Here is a 14708-nt window from a genome sequence, read left to right on the forward strand (position 1 = left end):
ATCCATCCATCCACCCATCCATCCATCCGTCATCTCTCTATCCACCTATCTATCTATCCATCCATCCATCCATCCACCTAACCATCCATCCATCTATCCATCTATCATCTATCTATCCATCCATCCATCTATCCATCCATCTATCCATCCATCTATCCATCTATTCATCCATATATCATCTATATATCCATCCATCCATCCATCCATTCATCATCTATCTATACACCTATCCATCCATCCATCCATCATCTATTTATCCACCTATCTATCCATCCATCCACCCACCCACCCTTCTATCCATCCATCCACCCACCCACCAATTCATCCATCCATCCATCCATCCATCTATCCATCCATGAAGCTGGATGTCTCAACTGTTCTTCAGTATACATCGGAACCCTGAAGAAGTAGCTCTAATGCCAGTTAAAAAACAGACTTGCTAGCAAGGCAAGGACAAGCAGGAAAAGAGCACTACTTCCATGTCCTTATATTGGCTTCCAACAGAAGGTGTAGCCCAGATTAGAGGTGAGTTTTCACACCTCAAAGATCTGGAAAAAGCTATGTTTTCCCACGACAAATTAAACAAAAATCCCTCACAGGTGTTCCCTTCCATATTTTGATTTTAGTTAATCCCTGATGTAATCAGTTGACAATCAAGAATAGCCATCACACCACCAATGTACAGGTTGGTGGGGGTATCAGATGGATGGACTTGCGCGAGCAAAGGCCCTGGTGCAGGAAGGGGCACACAGCATGTCTGAGTAGCAAACATGGGGCTGGAGAAGGCCAGGTCATGTACCATGTGGGGCCCAGTGCTGACTTCGTTCCTTGAAGGACTGTGGGAAGTTTCCAGATTGTTTCAAGAAATGAGGAATGACCAGATCACATTTCCTTGTTCGTTTGTTTTGCTGTGTATGTATGTGTTCAGGGTTGTGGTGGTGTGCGTTTATGTGTGTACCTGTGTGGAGTCAGAGGTCAATGTCTATTGACTATTCTGCACCTTATTTTTAAAATGGTCTCTCTCTGATCTGGAGCTCACCAGTTCAGCTAGACTGGATGGCCAGTAGACCCCCCAAGGGTCCTCCTGTCTCTACTTCCCAGCACTGGGATTACAGGCGCATAGCACAGCATTGGGTTTTTACCTGGGTCCTGGGGATCAGCTCAGGGCTAAATGCTTACACAGCAAACACTGTCCACGGAGGCACGTTCCCAACCCCACGTTAATGTTTTGACAGCAACTTTTGCTGCAGCCTATGGAACTGATTGGGGCAGAGATGTGGCATTGGTTAGGAAGCAGAGACCTGCATTGGAGGTGGCATGGCTGGAGATGGGAAAAAGACATGGTGAAGGAAGATTGACTTAGGCCTGGATGGGGGTGAGCTCCAGTGAGGATAGGATGGCTTCAGTAAGGGAACCAAGTGCCAGAGACAACTTTGGTCCTCCTTGCCTCTCACCCAGCAGGTGGGTAGAGATGCCTTCACTCCTGAGAACTTCTGCGGAAGAGAAGATTAAGAACGATTGTGATTCTGGTCATTGTCTTGTTGAATGGTGATGTGGCAGGCAGGTGGATGTCCAGTTCTGGAACCTGCAGAGGAAGTACAGAGATGTTACTTTTGTTTGTGGGTGGCTAGTAGAGGTGAATGAGACCCAGACTCAATGCCAAGGGACTTCAACAGTTAACAATCCAAAATGGAGCATGGGAGAGTGTCACTGCAGGAGAAGCAGACCAAGGGAGCAGCCTGTTTGCATAGCAAGAAGAGAACTCTACGAAGGCTGCGGGCGGGGGTCAGTGGCGCTCATGCTCAAGCCCAGGATGACAGGACTCAGGAGCATCTGTTGGCTCTTGCGCCTGCAAGAGCATCGTGACATGAGCAGGAGTGGTAGGCCTCAACCTGAGAATTTGTACCCACATGGTATTTGGCAAATGTTGACAGCTCAGGGTGGGGTTGTGCTACTGGTACCTACAGACAGAGGCCAGGTCGGTGCTACGTGCTGTGCAATTCCTAGGACTGCAGCCTGCAACAAAGGCTTATCAGTTACCCCCTGTAGGAGAGTGCCGGAGCTGGGCACCTGATTAGCAGAGCAGTGGCCAGTAGCACAACTTCTCAGAAATTAGGTTAGAGCTCAAAAATGGAAGAGAGAGATAGAGAGGGGGATGGTGATTAGAGGAAGCCACTAGGCATTAGCACGCTTAGCGTCGGCAGGAGGAGCGCTTTGCAAAGAAACCGGAGCCATATGCATTCGTAGCGCCTCTGGAAGGGTCTGGAGAAGCAAATGGGTATGGAAAGGAGCAGGTCAGCATGTTGTCCATCGTGTAGTAGTCAAATAATGTCTCTGGGAAGACTAGTGTTAACTGCCAACTTGGCAGGATCTGGAGTCACCTAGGAGACCAGCTGTCATGCCTGTGGGGGGATTATCTTTATGGGTTGATTGATGTGGGAAGGCCCATCTTAATTGTGGGTGGCAGCATTCCTTGGGCAGGGATCCTGGACTGTATACAATGGAATGGGTGGAGCGCAGGTGCTCGCTCCTCTTTGCTTCCAGACCGTGTCGCAGTGCAGCTAGCTGCCTTGCGCTCTTGCCCGTGGGACTTCCCCACCATGATGGACTCTGGGATTGTGAACCGAAGTGACCCTTCCTTCCTTAGTCCCCCGAACTCGTGGCTCTTTAGGTGGTAGAAGGTGCCAGCATCTGTGGTTATGGTGAGCTTTTGGAGTCAGGGAGATGATCTTAGGTTTTCTGACTCAGTTCAAGGTAATTACACAATTCTTCCATGAAGGGAGACAGGAGGGTCAGGGTCAAATCAGATGTGGGGACATGGTCCCTGCTGGCCTTCCAGAAGTGGAAGAGGCTGGGAGATGTTAGGTCACAGCTCACCGAGGTGCCTATTAACACATCAGAGCAGACTCGGCTGCTAGTCTCCCTCAGTCCCTACCTGTTACAGGATCCTTCTGGCTGGTATACCCTACCCTCTACTCTGAACTTTCCAGCCCAGCGCCTGGGCTGGCCTCCTTTCCCCAGCTTCTCTTCTCTATATAACCCAGCCATTTTGACTAAGTGGTCCTTTTGGTCTCTTGGTCTCCTGGCTCGCTCCTGGCCTCTTGATTCCTGATTCCTCTCTCTTCCTCTCTTGGCCTACCCCTTCAGTCCGGACCCTTCTAGATACCTCTGCCTGTGATCTCCCTTATATCTATAATAAAAACCTCGACCCCTTCAGAGAAGTCATGCCCTCCTTTTATCTATTTCTCCATTCAGGAGACAGGGATGCTGGTGGCCTATAGATGTGGAGATAATTAGACAGGCTCTTGACTGGAGGAGTTCTGATCTCTAGAATTGTAGGAGAATATATTTGCTTTGTTCAAAGTGTGTGCATGCGTGTTTATGTGTGGGTGTTTGTTTTCCTGAAGCAATAGGAAACGTAGACTAATGGAGGATGCATGTGGGTCAGGGATATCTGCTAAAATATGCAAGGTGGTAGATGGCTGGGCCGCATGGCAGGAATGTGCAAGGTGGTAGATGGCTGGGCCTCATGGTAGGAATTTGACCTTCAGAATCTCAAGAAGTGTGTGATACCAAATCTGGAAGAGAATAGGTGGTTAGAAAGGCTCAAGAAAGTAAGAGCGCGTGTGCGTGTGTGTGTGTGTCTCCCACATGTGTTGGGGTGGCTCTTTGGACCTCAGTGAGAAGCCCAGGGAGCAGCTTGGCCGACTAAGATGGTAAATCAGAAAGGAAAGGAAAGATCTGAACCGTGATGCTGATTTGGGGCTGGATTCTGGAAACCCTGCACCATAAATAAGCTGCACTCATTCGTCAGCTCCTGTTCCCAAGCGCTCCTTGCTGTTATCTTTCTCTTGACCTTTTTCCTAGTTTTCAAAGCCCTGCCCCCTTGTTTGCAGTTGCAGAGAGAGATGGCGCTATTGCTAAATTCTTACTGCAGGGGCATAAGGATCTGAGTTTGATCCCCAGAACCCATGTAAGAACGCTTGCTGTGGTGGTTCCCTCGTGTAATCCCAGCACTGGGGAGGTGGAGGCAGGAAAGTCCCTGGGCTTTCCTGGTTAGCCACTCTAGTCAAGCGAGTGAGCTCCGGGCCAGGGAGGAACTCAGCACTGCTAACACTGCTCAAGCTTCTGCAGTGTGCTTCCTGCGCACAAGGTATTGCCATTCTGCTGGGGGTGAGATTCGGGCCACTGCATACAAAACTTAAGCAGCTAGGTGGAGCTGCACCAGCCTCTTGGTCTTCTCCACCTCCCTGCCTTCTGTGCCTTTCCCTTCCTGCTTTTCTTGATTGGATCTTTTCTTCCCTCTCTTGCCCAGCATCAATTCCCTCTCAGAGTCTTCTCAATTGGAGACCTGGCCTCACTGTGTGCTGACTCCACGTGAGGCCCTGGGTTGACAGGAATGGAAGGCTACTCTCCACCGCCTTGCTGCCCTGGCATGAGTTGTGCACTCAGTTCTGACTGCTTTGACAAGATACGCCCCTTTGTCTGCTCTGTCAGCCCAGTGGAATTTATCCTGCTGTAAATCATGGATCAGACTCCCCCCACCCCCAGATTCTACAGGCCGGGACAATGCTGCAGGCCCAAGGTGCTTAGAGTCACTGTGTAGCCCTGTGGTTTGGAAAAGAGGCAGAAGAAAGCGGAACCAGTAAAGGCTTCTATTTTAAGTTTTATAGGTTTTTTTTGGTGTGTGTGTGTGTGTGTGTGTGTGTGTGTGTGTGTGTTTTGTCCAGTCCATGTTTTGTTCCAGAGAGGATTTAGGGCAGCCTAGCAAGGTGTGGAAAATAGACCACAGTGGGGTATTACAACTGAGAGAGGGAGAAAAATGGGGTCTCATGATGGTGCCAGGAGCTAGCAGGCTATGCCTCAGGGGGCTCAGAGAAGCACAGAACCTCAGACTTGTTCAGCGAGTAAGGAGGGGACATTTGAGACAGATTGGAGTGTGTGTGCAGGAGTGTGTAAAGGTGAGCAAGTGCTATGCATGTGAGTGTGTGTGTGTGTGTGTGTGTGTGTGTGTGTGTGTGTGTGCCTGCAAAGGCCAGAGCTTGACTTGGCTGTCTTCCTTATATTACATGAACCATTCTTAGTTCACAGGGGTGTGTGAAAATGGGGTAGGGACATGCCGCATGTGATCTGCGTCAGTAGTTGCCTGGCCTCTCTCGTAGATCATTCCAGGTTATTACTCCAGGCATGTCTCATGTGTGCAATGCTGTCTTGTCGCTACTTCATATTCAGATTTCCCCAGCTGCAAGAGTAAAACCATTAATGAAGGCCCTTGCCTGGAGATCACACATTTTGCCAATAGCAGTGTTGTATCTTTCTCTACAGGGTATTGTGGGGGGGGGGGAAGGCAGCATTAGAAAGAAATTTGCCGATAGAGTGACTAGAGCGAGGAACCCTCCACACAGTTGAGACCAACAAAATCATTCGAATGTGGCACACTAGCTTCACAGGTAGTGTTTCTGGTCAAGTGATTAGAATCTCTAAATACCCAGGTTCTCTGGGGTTGGGATACTCACCACTTTGCACACTTTTGCTTGCCTTACATGAGCTCTCCCCCCCACCCCGTCATTCTCTCATGTGCGTATGTGTAATGTGCATTTCTGTGGAAGCCTGCAGCAGACATGCACTGTTTTCTGCAGTAGCTCTCCTCTTCATTTAATGAGACAGGGTCTCTTGCTAAATCTAAAGCTAGCTTCTCCTCTCCTGGGATGCCCTGTTTGCTTCCTGAGTACCTGCCACGCCTGCCCAGTTTGAACTACACTCTGAATCTGTGCGGCAAGCACTTTGTCCACTGAGCCACTTCCCTAGCCGCAGTGATCTCTCTGTTTCCCCCGTGTTTGTGTCTGGCTTTGAGGGGACATCCTTGGTTACTATTACTATTACTTTCTGGAGTTTTGTCGGAAAGGAGCATTTGTGTACTTACACAGTGTGCATCTGTCCTTTGGCCACTGTCTAGTGACAAGCAGTGGTAACTGGTGGTGCAAAGTCAAGTATTCTGTGACACCAGCTACCTCAGTGTCATGAGACATGGCCAGTTAGTGTTTTCTGTAAAGGACCAGACGGGCAACGCCCCCACTTTGTGGGTCACAGTGTGTCTTGCAAGGACAGATGTCCTTAGGATCGTGCTCTGTCCTGATTAACCCAGAATGAACTCAGGTCACCTCTCCCCAGCACCTCAGCTTTGTGACACAGTATCTGTGCAGGATTGGTTGTCCCCTGTGACTGCAGAGGTGCCAGGATGTGGCTCACTGCTGTCGCTCTGTCTGGGAAAACTCTTCTACGCTGCAGCATGGTGCTTCACATCCACTTTTGCTTTTCCCCTTGCGTGACTTCTAGGGCAGGCAGCTTCTTCTAGGTCTCTTTCCATCCTTGCTCACAGTCCTTCCTGCTCTAAACCATCTTTGCCAGTCCTGAGGTCCACTGTAGGGCCTGAAGATGCCTTGCTTCCCCAGGAGCCCACTCCTCACCCGGAGGAAGGGGTGGATTGTTGATCCTGAGACTGATTCAGTGGGGTCGGGTGCCTTTCCCTGGCAGAACCATGGGACTCTCAAGGGGAAGTACTGTGTGGAGTGGCCAGAGGGCTCAGAACAGTTCAGGTCCTGGCTCTTCAACTGGATGGAAGTGTGGCTTTGAGCCCATCATCCTTTCTGTCTGTGCTCGAGCTTCCATGTATGAAACAAGCACACAGGCCCCAGTAGATACCCTGGAGTTATGAGTGTTGATGCCCAGTGGGCCAGGTGACAGATGATTGTCCTCGGCCAACTTCACATGGTTTGGGGAAGGGCTAGAGAATGGACTTGGATGTAAGATCTAGGTGTGAATAGGCCTCATGTACTGCATCTCCAAGGCTTTTATTATTATTATTTGATTTTTTTATCATTCTCTCATGCATTCCATCCTAGCTGCACCACATTCTCAGTGATCGACAGATGAGGAACCATAATCCTCATCTTTGCCAACAAGAAGGACCTGCCCGATACCTTACACTGGACACCATTATGTAAACGGAGACTCTGCTTTCATTTCCTGGCCATTCAGACCCGAATAATCACACAAAACTATATCAGTTACAACACTATTTGGCCGACGGCTCAGGCATATTTCTAGCTAGCTCTCACATCTTAAATTAATCCATTTCTATTAGTTTATGTATTACCACATGGCTGTGGTGTTACCTCATTTTCTACATGTCTTGTTTCCTCAGTGACTGGCTGGTGTCTGCTTGACTCCGCCTACTCTCTCTCTATGTATCTCTGTTCAGATTTCCTGCCTGGCTTTACTCTGCTAAGCCATTGACCGAAACAGCTTTATTCATCAACCAATAAAAGCAACACATATACAGAAGGGCATCCCATATCACACCCTGTCCACAGTTTCCTCTCCCTCCCCTCCTCCTCCCTTCTCCTTCTCTCCCCTTCCCCCTAGATCTATGCCCCCTCCACCTCCCCTCAGAAAAGAGCAGGCCTCCCAGGGGCATCAACCAAACATGGCGTAATGTGCTACAGCAAGACGAGGTGCATACCATCAAATCAAAGGGACCAGACAAACCTGTAGGAGGAAAAGAGTCCTATAAACAGGCAAAAGTGTCAGCATCTGCCCCCACTCTCCCTGTAGAAATCCCACAAGAACACCAAGCTACTCAACCATAACATATGCGTAGAAAACCATACAGGTTCTCTGATCTCTGCAAGCCTCCATGAGTTCTGGTCAATTGATTCTGTGGGCCATGTTCTCATGATGTCCCTGGCTTTCTGGTCCCTCTGATCCTTCCTCCCGCCACAGGATTCCCCAAGTGCCACCTAATATTTGGCTATGGGTCTCTGCGCCTGCTCCCATCAGTTGCTGGATGGAGTCTCTCTGGTCTCTTTGATGATTCTGCTAGGCTCCAGTCCCGGAACACTGCAGCAGGGCAAACTAGGTTGAAGGTTTTGTGGCTGGGTTGATGTTCCATTCCCTCAATCTGAGGCCTTGTATGGTTACAGAAGATGTCCAATTCAGGCTCTGTGCTCCCATTGCTAGGAGTATTTGATAGGGTGACTCTCATAGATTCCATGTTGTTTCCATCACACTAGATTTCCACCTTGCCCCCAAAATGCCTCTCAGTTCCAGTAGTTTCTCCCAGTATTTTCTCCCCCTGCCAGTTCATCCCTCCTGTTCCCAACCCCGCCCACCCCAAGTCCATCCACAGAACTATTTTGTTTCCTCTTCCCAAGGAGATCGCACCCTTTAATCCCTCTTTGTTACTTAGATTCTCTAGGTGTGTGGATTATAGCATGATTTTCTTTCTTTTTAAAAAATATTTATTTATTTACTTATTATATATACAGTATTCTATCTGTTTGTATGCCTGCAGGCCAGAAGAGGGGACCAGACCTCATTACAGATGGTTGTGAGCCACCATGTGGTTGCTGGGAATTGAACTCGGGACCTTTGGAAGAGCAGGCAATGCTCTTAACCACTGAGCCATAGCATGATTTTCTTTTACTTTATGGCTAATGTCCACTTAACGAGTGAGTGCATACCATATTTGTCTTTCTGGGTCAGAGTTACCTCACTCAGAGTGATTTTATCTAATTCTATCCATTTGCCTGCAAATTTCATGATGTCATTGTTTTTAGGAGCTGAATAGTACTCATTGTGTACATGTACTTTTTCTTTATCCATTCTCTGGTTGAAGGACATTTAGGTTGTTTCCAGTTCCTGGTTTTTATGAGTAAAGCTTCCATGAGCTTAGTTGAGCAAGTGCCCTTGTGATAGAATGGAGCATCCTTTGGGTATATGCCCAAAGTGGCATAGCTGGATCTTGAGATATATCCCTATTAAGTATTAAAAAAAGACATACTGTTGTTTATGGCAGTGGATGCACAGACGTAAAGAAACCCACCCTGGTGGCAGTTCTAGGAAGAGTCTGAAATCGCCAAACTCCTGGAGGCAGAGGCAGAAAGGCAGACGGTTGCTGAGAGCTGGAACACAGGGAAGCAAAGCACTGTCAGGGTGTGCCAGGTGCTTATCATATAAGACAACAGGTCTTTGAGTTATCACAGAGCTCAGGGCTGTGTCAGAGCTGCCGAGGGCAGTGTGGACACTTGGTGGAGCCACAGTAACAATGACCATTAAGGCAGAAGCAGCAAGAACCCCAGGAGGCGACGGGCACGGGCTGTGCTGATGTCTTGTGGTATGCACTTCTTCCCAGGTGCATCAAGAGCTGCCTTTTACACATGCACAGCAGTGGGTGTGCCAGTCAGGCCTCACTAAGGTGTTTTTACAGAAAGGAATCTGACAAGCAGCAGATTTAGAGCAGTAAGAGGAAGTACTCATTGCTTATTGAAATGATGACAGTGGACTAAACTTCTGAACCTGTAAGCAAGTCCCCAATTAAATGTTCTCTGTTATGAGTTGCGTTAGTCATGGTGTCTCTATAACTATAGCACAGTGACTAAGACAGAAGTTGGTACCAGAGGCTGGGGTATTGCTGTGGCAGGCCTGATGATCCTGTTTGTTGGAGGAACATAGAAGACTTTGGGACTTTGGACTAGGAAAGCCGTTGGATGCTTTAAGTGGGGGTAGGAGGAGCATAGAAGACAGTGCTGGGGGTAATTTGTACTGTGAAGCCCCAAATCAAGAGGTTTCAGAGATGAAGAGCATCAGTAAGCAGCCTAGAGACTGTTCCTGTGGTATTTTGGCAAAGAGTGTGGCTGCTTTTTGCTCTTGTCCTGAAAATCTACCTGAGACTAAGTTGAAGAGTTTTGAATTAGTGGACCTGGCAGAGGAGGTTTTAAGACAGCCTAGTCTTGATTGTGTTGTGTGGCTATTAGCAATCATTTATTTAGACTGATTATGAAAACTGGACAAAGAGAAACACAAATGTAATGTTGGAGTCAAATCCTGTGCTCAGGGAGATAAAAAGTTTAAAGAAAAGCCTGTTGTCAGAAGTAAAGTCAGCCTCAGAATGAGACTCCACCCAGCTAAGGTTCTAACCTGTGACAAGGATTAAAGGAAGCGTAAGCAGTGAAGGAAGCCATCTAAAACAGACTCTAGGATGTTGGACGGGATACCTGCCGAGGAAAACTGCAGACCACACGTGGACCAGCCTAAGAGAGAGAAGTGTGTTGTAGTCAACAAAGCTGTAAGTCGTTGGTTATGTGAAGAGTGCTTTAATATCAGACACAGAGATACAGAACTTGTGGTTTGTCCTGCTGGGTTTCGGTCTTGCTTTGGTCCAGCATTTCCTTACTGTGCTCCCTTTCCTACCCTTTGGAATGGCAATGTATATCATGAGCCGTTGTATGTCGGAAGTTCGTGATCTTCTTTGTGATTTTGATTTTATGGGGCATTACAATTAAGAAATTGTCATGAGTCTCAGAAGAGCTTTGGACCTTTAGACAGTGTTGAGAGTGATAGATTGTGGCGACTTTTGAAGTTGGACCGAGTGCATTCCTGCATTATGATATGACTACAAGCATTTGGGGGATGGTTTGAAAAAGAATGGCCCCTATAGGCTCATATATTAGCCTGGGGAATGCTTAGTCCCCAGAAGTGGCACTGTTTGAAAGGACTAGATTGATTAGGACGACTAGATTGATTAGGAAGTGTGTCTTGTTGCAGGAAAGAGGTGGACTTTGAGGTCTCAAAAGCCCACACCAAGCCCAGTGTTTCTCTCTCTCTCTCTCTCTCTCTCTCTCTCTCTCTCTCTCTCTCTCTCCTCCAGCACTGCCTCATGCCACCATGCTCCCTACCATGATGATAATGGATTAAACTTCTGAAACAATAAGCCCCCAGTTAAATGCATCCCTTTATAAGAACTGCCTTGGTCGTGGTGTCTCTTCATACCAGTAGAACAGTGACTGAGACCGCTGGTTCTCACCACTTTAATCCCTAGAGTTTGGTACTTTAGCTGCTCTCCTGATGGAACTTGCTGAATGACTGAGTTCTTGAATCAAGAAAATCCTGAATTGTAGTAAAGCTAAACCAAGGAACATCCCCCAGAAAACCTTGAGGGCTGAACCAGCCATAGAGGCTTCCCCATGTTGGTCCCAGCCCAGCTATGTCCTTCTGCTCTCTTGAAGCTGTAAGGGACAGAAAGGTCATTAGTACCACTCTGTGTTGTCCAGCAGACGCCGCAAAATTGTCGTTAATTCCTTGTTGAATTAACAACAAGGACCATTTAGTTTTTTCCTTAATGGCAGTCAGAGTCATGATGCTGACAGTCACCACTGACCTCATGCCTTCTGGGTGCTCAAGGCTGCAAGGCTGCAAGGCTGCAAGGCTGCAGGCTTGGTTTTCACTGGTTGTCCAGAGACTGAGGTCTGCCCAGTGAAACGCCTGTTCGAGGCCACACACGAAGCTCCTATGAGCTGAGATTTCAGTCCACTGGGATCTGTGACATAAGCGTGCAGTGTTGGCATAAGGTCCGGACTTTGTGCCACTCTGTGGAGGTCCCTGTATGCCAGGGCATCTGCTATCTGGGGAGATTGTGGAGGAGAGGAAGTCTGAGCTGCAGCGTGTCTGGCCTTTTTGTCTTAAATTGTATGTGTTTGCACATGTCCCTGTGTGTGCAGGAAAATGTGTTCGTGTGTGTAGGGGTCAGAATTCAACCTTGGGTGTCATTCCTTAGAGGTCCATTTTATTTTTGTTGGTTTGTTTTTAAAACAAGGTTTCTTGCTGGCCTGAGGCCTGTGGATTGGCTGGACTGGCTGGCCAGCTAGCCGCAGAGATTCTCTCGTGTCCATCTCCGCAGTGTCGGGACTACAAGGTCACATCACTGTGGCCAGCTTGTTTTCTATTTGATCCTGAAGATTGAGCTCAGGTCTTCATGTTGTTTCATCTTCCCAATGCCCCGTTTCTGAGATTGTTTAAACATGGTTACTGGTTAGGCTCATACACAGACAAAGGAGAAACACCCCCACTTCTCTCTACTCTAGCGGTCCAGCTAATTTGAATGTTTGCAGAATGTCGCCCAGGTCCTCTGATCCTGTAAGCCCAGCTGTAGCTGTGTGCTGGTGCCCACCTGCTGGTGATGGTGGGGCATGCATACTGGGTTCTGGAGTGACAAGGCCTTGCTCCCAGCTTTTCCTCCTGCAGTCCCTGAAGGCCAAGTTGGGAAGGATGCTTCAAATGTGGTACTTCTTTGCACAGAGAGTGCGTGCCAGTTAGTTTTGACTACTCCAGCAAACTCCGAGTGTGTGAGTGTGTGGTGCTGGGAACAGAACCCAAGACCTTACATTTGTTAGTTAAGGGACCCACTGCAGTGCTGCACCCCCAGTGCCTGCTGCTGGAATAGGATGTGTGAGCCAGTTAAGTTGGGAACTGGCTCATAGTTTCAGCTGTTTAATCCCCAGCACCGACTGCTTTGCTTTGAGGCCTGCCGTGAGGCAGTCCATTATAATGGGGAGCACGGGGAGCAAGCTGCTACATAGCATGACCCCTGGGAAGAGACTAGTGTTCCCTAAGCACCTTGAAGGGCAAGTCTTCAGGACCCTAAGCCTCCCACTAGGCCCTGCCTCTTAAAGGTTCCATTGCCTTCCGGTAGTTCTGAGCTGAGAACCAAGTTACTAATTCAAGGGCTTTGGGGGAACATTCCAGGTTCAAACTGTAGCCACACAGATAACAGTCAAATGTAGTAAAAGCCGGGGAGTCGGAAGTTCTGAGTGTTACCTTTGGAAAATGTGAAATTTGATGTCTGTGAGTGTGATGATGACTGTGTCTCAGCTGGTTGAGGAAAGCCCAGCAAGCTAACAGCTGGCCCTGGTTAGTGCAGGCTGGCTCGGTGTGTGCACTCATTGCTTCCTTACTAACCTATCAGTACTGTCAGATTTTTGGTTTTTGTCTTATTTTTTACTTAAGAGGTTCTTTGTTCCATCATCCACAAGGATTCTACCATGTGAACATGTTAACTACCATGTTAATGTAGCATGTTACGTGCTAAGGAAGACAGCAGGGCTGCCTCTGGGCATGGCAGAGCCCTGGGCCTTGCCTCCATCCCTTTAGACCTGGTGAGGGAGCCCGTCCCTCATCCGACTCACAGCTGGCAGACATACCATCAACAGAAATGATCTTTGTCACTGGGGTCTTGAAAAAGTAATGGGATCTCATGAAGCGAATGTGAGGGGAGACCAGGACTGTGGCAGCAGAGAGATCAGGAAGGCCTACAAAGGTGATATAGTCTGAGACCCACAGATAGACAAAAGCAGATATCACAGCTCATCACGGAAACCTTTTAAGAGAACATGGTCATTTGGGGGCCATTTCTGTGAGTTCCAACATTGACTGCTGTTTCTCAGCATTAGTTACTATGATCAAGTACCCAACAGAAAAGAGGAAAGGAAGACACACTTATTTTAGCCCAGGGTTTCAGGGGGATTTCAGACCATCATAGTAAGGAAGGGCTGGCAGAGTTTGTGGTGGTGGGAGCGTGTGGTGAAGATGCCTCACATAAAAGCAGAGTTGGAGAGGGCTGGAGAGATGGCTCAGAGGTTAAGAGCACTGACTGCTCTTCCAGAGGTCCTGAGTTCAATTCCCAACAACCACATGGTGGCTCACAACCATCTGTAATGAGATCTGGTGCCCTCTTCTGGTGTACAGGCAGAACACTGTATACATAGTAAATAAATAAAGTTCTTTAAAAAATAAAGCAAGAGGGGGTTCAGAGTCTGATTTTTCTAGATTTTTTGTAAAACAATGTTGCTTGTTGTTCGTAGAAGAGGAAAGTGTGTCTTGCAAAAAAGGGGTGAGGGAGAAATCCCTGCCAGCTTCAGAATGTGGTTACCCTGGGAGAGAGGAAGTGGAGGAGTTGGAGGAAGAGGTGATCTTTATGTGGGATTTATAATTTTTATTTATTTGATGTGTGTGTTGTATGCATGTGTGCATGTGTGCATATGTGTGCATACACATGTGTACATATGTGTGTATGCCTGTGAGTATGCATGTGTGTGTGTGCATATGTGTATATGGGTGTGCAGGCATTTGGTCAGAGGGCAGCTCTCAGGAGCTGGTTCTTTCCTGTCTCCATTTGTGATCTGGGGTTTAACTCAAGTTGTCAGGCCCATGTCCTAGTACATGCACCCACTGAGTCATCTTCCTATCCCAGCGTGGAATTTTTCTGAAGCAATGAACATGACTAGTGGACATTCTGCTGGCCCTTGCTGCCAGCTACGTTTTCCGCTTACCATTTCTGAGTGTTTCTACTTTTCAGAGTGTGGAAAAGGGGTTCTGGGCGTGGATGACAGCTGTACTGACTTCTCAGAACAGGCTGCAGCAAAGCGAGGGGCAGAGGGGGCCATGTTAGTGACAAAATACCTGACGTAAACAGCTAGCCAAAGGAAAATTTATTTGGGCTCATAGTCTTGAAGGTTCCAGTTCATAGTCTTTGGCTCCATTAATCCTGGGCCTGTGGTGTGGTGAGGCAGAACATGGCAGTCAGAGCCTGTGAAGAAGAACGTTTACTTCGTGGTGGACAGGAAGTGGAGAGAAATGAAGGGACAGCATGGTGCACCCTTCCCAGCTCTCTCCAAGCAGATCTTCCTCTTGGAGTTCTCAGCACCTCTTAAAACAGCACCGCCAGCCAGAGACGGTGTGCTCAGCCCCGGACCTGATGAGGTCACTTCCTGTTCAAACCATAGGCTGAGGCTAGTCGACAGGTGGGCAGGCCTCGGGTGCACAGGCTTGTGAGGTTATAACCACACGTGTGAACGTCATCATGAGCTCAGTGG

General features: G+C 48.2%; 1 protein-coding gene across 3 annotated transcripts in view; it reads left to right on the plus strand.

Moving 5' to 3' along the window:
- Positions 1-14708, plus strand: part of Prdm11 (PR/SET domain 11) — an 82144-nt gene that overhangs the window by 36979 nt on the left and 30457 nt on the right. The gene's annotated exons all lie outside the window — the stretch shown is intronic.

This window comes from Myodes glareolus, chromosome 10 (genome assembly GCF_982192425.1).
Source record: "Myodes glareolus chromosome 10, mMyoGla1.1, whole genome shotgun sequence".
In the NCBI taxonomy this organism is placed as follows: domain Eukaryota; kingdom Metazoa; phylum Chordata; class Mammalia; order Rodentia; family Cricetidae; genus Myodes; species Myodes glareolus.